This window comes from Microtus ochrogaster, unplaced genomic scaffold (assembly GCF_000317375.1).
Source record: "Microtus ochrogaster isolate Prairie Vole_2 unplaced genomic scaffold, MicOch1.0 UNK5, whole genome shotgun sequence".
Taxonomy (NCBI): Eukaryota; Metazoa; Chordata; class Mammalia; order Rodentia; family Cricetidae; genus Microtus; species Microtus ochrogaster.
Genome location: NW_004949103.1, coordinates 17,089,727 through 17,095,949, shown reverse-complemented (window position 1 = coordinate 17,095,949; position 6,223 = coordinate 17,089,727). Strand labels below are relative to the sequence as shown.

At 46.5% G+C, this 6,223-nt stretch overlaps 1 non-coding gene across 1 annotated transcript; it reads right to left on the bottom strand.

Annotated features, from left to right (window-relative positions):
* Nucleotides 1-3,936: 3,936 nt before the first annotated feature.
* Nucleotides 3,937-4,071, bottom strand: LOC113458162. The gene has a single exon (XR_003378588.1). It is a non-coding gene; the product is annotated as a small nucleolar RNA SNORA70 (small nucleolar RNA).
* Nucleotides 4,072-6,223: the final 2,152 nt, after the last annotated feature.

Here is a 6,223-nt window from a genome sequence, read left to right as displayed (position 1 = left end):
TTAAGGACGGAAGAGTTTTGAGGTTAAACTCCATCATGGCAGAGAGGCTACAACACAGGAGAGTGAGGCCGCTGCTCACCTGGGGTCCACATTCAGAAAGCAGAGAGAAACAGATGCTAGTGCCCAGTTCATCTTTTCATCTTTGTTCAGCCCAGGATGCAACTCAGAGAAGGATGCCACTCACAGACAGTGTTGACCTTTCTACCTGGGACCGATCTAGAGCTGTCCTCACAGATATGTCTAGAAGATTGTCTCTGGGATGATTCGAAAACCCATCAAGTTGATGAGCAAGACTAACCATGACACCATCCCAGTTGTGCACTTGAAGTTCCTAGCCTGGAAGTCAGACCCAGGTCACAGCGACGGCATAGGCAGTTTGAAGATTCACACTGAACCTCGCTGTCTATGACACTCGGGTTCTGTGCAGGCCACTCTGAAGCTGTGGAAGGGGCTGTCTACAGAAACTGGGGCTGCCGAGAATCGGGAGGGGACTGAATCAGCTTCGGTTTGCAGTGGGGAGGCGGTGGGGTGAGTTTATGGAGTCTGAAAGAGAGACAGTATTTAGGAAAATAGTTTCATTTTGGCAGCTACGAATCAACTCACATTCAGATTAGCCCAGAAAGCAGGAGGGCTGTAGTTAAAAATGAATTAATCTTTTATTTTTAGGTAAGGCGGGTCGTGCTGTTGAAACAGAAAGCAGGGTATGTAGGCTTGTCTCACTTGTGGATGCAAGGAGAAAGGCCAAGCCTGTGGGGTCTCTTCTCTTGGCTTCTCTGTTAGTGTGGGAGGCATGTGGGCCAAGTTGTCCCAGCATGGAGACATGTAGACACCTTGTGTTAAAGCATGCCACTCTTTTCTCCTCATCTTTGCTACAGGTCTCCTTTTGATCCTGTCAGGAGTGGCAAGGGAAGGCAACCCCTGCAGACTGCCGGAGTGGCATGTGCAAGGGGGACCAACATGCACCCAGGTACTCTGCTTGGGAAGACATCGGCATATTTCCATAACGCTTGACAAATACTCAATTACATAAGCCTACCAGCTCTCTATCCCTCTTGTGAACTTACAGACGTTCCCAGGATCCCGTAGCTACAATGCTTATTCCTGGCACAGTAGGTCATTTCAAATGGTTCTCTCTGTTGCCTTGACTAAGCCTCCGCTGCAAGTCTCAGAATTCAGAAAGATTGGTGGCAAAAGAATTTTATCACATTTGATAGAATCCAGGGTGGGTTGGGAAAATGATGGACAGCCACCGTCTGCTTCTCCCCATTGTGAGAGAACTGTGGAGATGATCCAGGTTATCAGCAAAGGAATTCTGCTTCAGCACCAGAGTCAGCCACACTGTTCTGAGTGACTCTAAGCCATCGCGTAGTGATCTTTGCACTTGTGTTCCATCAAGTTAAACAGTCACAGAGGGACGAGCTTCCCGGCTCTTCCTCAGGACAGCCAGCGTCTCCCAGCTATTTCTATCCATGTCTAATGCCTCTCACAGGCTCAGGCTGTATCACTCGACAGTGTGCAAGCTGTGGCGCTCTGCTATGGATTGGCTCCCGAAATCTACCTGAGCTCCAAGAAAGGAGTGCTGGTCTCCTTACAACCATTTAATCCAAAACAGAAGTGTGTCAATGTTCCCTATTTCAACAAGGAATCAGACATCAGGAGATCAATTCAGTGAGACCCAGACTTGGGTGGAAAAGCACTGCACTCCCAGTTACCTTGCTGTCTGATCTGCAGTGTCCAGGGTCAGTGTCAGGCCCCGCCCCAGTGTGTTCAAGCTCTCTAGTTGTAGCTTTCTGTTGCTGTTGCATGCATGTGGAAGGGAAGGTCAGCAGCTCAGATGTGGTGACCTTAGACCACTCGGTGTGTTTCTCAAGGCTCCCCTCTTCCACGCTGCCTTTTTTTTTTCTAGATTTCATCCTTTCCATTTGGGTATTAGTTTCCCCAGTGACCTTGTTTGTTGTAAAAGGGGAGCCGGCTGCTTTTCGTCCCGCCCGGCTCCCGTGGCCTGGCTAGCTTTACCCAAAATAATTACACAGAAACTGTATTCATTTAAACATGGCCTGGCCCATTATATCTAGTCTCTTATTGGTTAACTCTCACATATTAGTTTAACCCATCTCCATTAAGTGTATTGCCACTTGACTGTGGCTTGCCGGCATGAGTCTAACCAGCGTCCGTCCCAGAGAGGAGAGTTATGGTGTCTGCCTGACTCTGCTTTCTTTCTCCCAACATTCTGTTCTGTCTACTCCATCTATCTAAATTCTGCCCTATCAAAAAGCCAAAGCAGTTTCTTTATTTGACCAATGAAAGCAACACATAGAAAGAAGACCCTCCTACACCACTTGTTCAATCAGATACATCATTTCTGGGTCATTTTTCTTTCCTCCTTTTAAAGCTAACCATTATATTCCTTTGGTGACACATATATATTAACCTGGAATAATGTAAATACCATCACTATGGCCTCCACCTATAGCACACACAACATTCGTAAAGGGCTCCATCTTATGTATCCATGTAAAAAGTAATTAAAACACAAATCAAACCACAAACTGAGTCACTAAATCAGTTCTCTGATTTGCTTGCCAGTGTCCCAGAAATGCCTTTCCATATTCTAAGTAATCTCTTTGGTCCTCCATGTTGGTGAGAAGTTATCCCTGTGGCAGGAATGTCCCTCAAACATCAGAGAACACGCTGTAAGCATCGCCATTCCCTCAACTCCTTTGTGTGCCTCACTGCAGACATCCAGAGATTCCTCTACCATCCACTTTAACCCCACCTATGGCAATGCTGGACCACTCCCACTTATCGCTGCTGTGCAGAGACAGGGAAAAGCAAACCGTTCTCGCCTGAGAAACAAATCTTAATTTTCATGAATTTCAATTATGAGTCTTTTCAACGCTTCTTTCAATAGGCAAGAATACAAAAGTGTCCTTTCAAAAACTTTCTTCTTGGTACTCAGGGACCGCAGTCCTGTACAAACTGAATCCCGTCAACACACTCACACAGGTTTGGAGGTTTATAAGGCAGTTACTTTTTCAGAGAGGACCACCAGTCTGCCTACCATGGGCAATAAAGAATTCAATGGTATCTAACGGCTTGTGCTACACCACAAAGAAAACACTCAGGATCTGCCGAGGGTATGCCAAAGGGACAGTAGCAGAAGCGTGGAGGGTTGCATAGGTGTTTGCTCAGGCCACCATGACAAAACATGCAGAGTGGATAGATGAGGCCAAGGGATTTGGTTATTCACAGCCACAGAGGCTGGAGATCCAAATAAGATGCCAGCAGGGCTGATCTCACCTCTCTCCTCAGCTTCCTAGTAAGTGTCTTAGAAGATGGCTTCCTTCTAGAGTCCTCACATGGCCTTTCCTCCATCTGTGCACCGAAGGAGACTGACAGATATTTTGGCTGACTCTGTTTTTGTTTGTAAGCAGTGGGAGTTATTGGTGGGGGTCAGAATGGGAAACGCGGTAGAGTCCCTCAGGAGTTCAAGGCCACCGCTTTCCAGGGCATCCCTCTTAGGAGTAAGTCTGACATTTACAAACACAGATATCCCAGAATCTCTTCTCAGCCACCCATCCTGTGTTTGCTGGCTTGTTTTGAGACAGAATCTAATCATTCATTCCAAGCTGATTCCCCACCTCTTCTCTTGCCCCCCCCCAAATGTTGAGGTTACAGGTTTGTACTACTATGTCCACCTAGTCCTCCTGCCTCCATACACATCCTTAGTGGAACTCCACTTGAAGATGTGGAAACTGGATCCGGGCCCCGCGTGGAGCCTCCCACACTCTCCTTCTTCTTTGGTTTGTCACAGGCGGATGTGATGATGGGAACAGAGGCCACTGGACTCTGGGGCTTCCCAGAGGCACCCCACATTCCTGCCAGAGCTTAGATTAGGGACAGCAGGAGTCAGATATGTGAGCAGCCACTAGAAAGGGCTGTCTCCAAGGTCACTAGGAACAACCTGCAGAAGTAGCAGGATGGATAGACCTGCCGAGCAGGCTGCTGTTTGCAGCTGTTGCACTCTGGGCTCCCACAAGGAAGAGACCTGGCTGACATAAGGGTCTGCTGTCTCCCTCATCTCCTAGCATATAGATATCTCTTAGTTATTAGATAAGGTCCCAGGCATATAAGCACACTTAACCTAAACCACCTCTGAAAACGCATTATCTTCCAATAAGTCACATTAGGGTGAGGGTTTCAATATGTGAATACAGGGGCCACAATGCAGCTCAAGATAGGCCTCTGTTCTGTGCTCCTGTCCAAGGCCTGCTATGTGAGCAAAAACAGGTCAATAAAGCATTCTGGATGTCACAGTATGGAGAGCAAAGTAGGTGAGGGCTGGCGTATATAATGACACACATAGCTGGCTTTGACTCCTTGTGGCCTCAGGGGCTGAATGCAAGCACATTCTGTTCGGACAGGTTGGGCCCCCTGTCCGGTTTTATTGTTTGACCTATTTCTCCTGTTAATTGTTTCATAGAGCAGACAGGACCGGAGGGCATCAGGGTGTGGTGATGCCTTGGAGGTCCTCGTCCTGCGAGGAAGTAGATTTCACCTTTGGGCTTCTTCCTGACCCTGAAGGAGGTGCTCCTTGAAGTGCTGTGTCATGGTTCAGAGTCCAAAGCTCAATCCATCCCCACTGGGGCCAGAGCTGCCTCTGTGTCCCAACAGTTGAATTCTTAGTGCTTCATGACACCCCCAAAGCTGAATCCCCAAAGCCAGCTTGTCGGGATTCTTACAGTTACACCAAAGCTAACACAGAAAGGGAGTCTGGGTGACAGATCAGAAATATAGAATCCCTAAGGCATGCATTTTCTTCTATCTTTCCTTGTTTCAAATTATAAAACATGGAGAGAAATCATCTACAACAACAGTATAATTATTTTTTTATACTTCTGTCCATTGTTCCTATCCTCCTATCCGTATCTGTCATTTCAACCAGGACTCTGCTCACTCTCCTTAACCTTGGTTGTATAAATTCTTGAGAAGTGGTATTTATGCCCCCTACTCATGAAGCTGGGATGACTTTGTGACCTCTCTATAACCAAAACCACACAGCAAAGGGATGCTGTTTCGGGTTCAAATGCGTGCCAGAGAAGGCCTCCAAATTTCAGCCTGTTCATTCTTTTGGGACATTAGTTCCAAGGGATGTTAGCACTTCGGAAGAAGGCCAATTGTCCTGAGACTGCAGAGTCACGAGTCTGCATGCCGGCACAGTGATGGACAGCCCAGCCGGGCTCATAGCTGACAGCTAGCATCAAACCCTGATGGTAGGAGTGAGCCATCTCCCACAGCCAGTCCCATCAGCTCAGCTGATGTTTGCAGCCCCAGCTGACATCTTGCCTCTGCTGCATGAATGACCTCAATGGAAAGAGGCTTCGCTGAGCCCTTTTCAAATTTCTGAAGCTCAAAATTGCCAGCCAGATAAAATGGTGGTTTTAAGCTAGTACACTTGGAGACAATTTTTCACACAGTGATAATAACCAAAGTGAATCTTGGAATCTGCAAATGAGGGGTTTCTATAATAAAAAAAAATTAAAGCATGTGGCATCAGACTGCAGGCAAAGGCTGAAAGAGCTGAAATCTGGTGACCGTTGGGGTGGTTGTTGCTGAGGGCTTCTGGGAAAGCCAGAGAAACAATACAAGAATCATAGGCAAAGAAGATCTTTGTTATACAGTGGGAGAAAGATCAACAAAAGTATCCCCTGCAGTATGGGAAGTAGAAAATCTACCAAATGAACTTTGTGTTGCCCTAAAGGAAATGTCCAGGCAGTGTGCGGAAGATGCCAACCATAAGAGGGGAAAGGAAGGGCCAGCGAGACAACTGTGGGTAACAATACTTGCCATCAAGTCTGATGGCCCAAATGTGAACCTTAGAACCCACATGGTCAAAGGAGAGAAGTAATGGCTTTGAGTTGTCCTCTGACATCCACACGAACACCATATAATGTGTACACACACACACACACACACACACACACACAAACAAATAAGTCAATAGTTGAAAAAAATAGAAAGAGCCTGAAAACAGAAAAATGAAGAGAAAAAAAGGAAAAGTTATTTTGTTTCCAGTTAAAAATTGTAAGTAATATAAAGGCATTCCAAGAATATGTTTGCTTTAATTATGTTTATACACACACACACACACACACACACACACACACACACATATATATGTCTTCTCCTTGAGTTTTGGCCAGGCTTAGTGACACACTTGTGA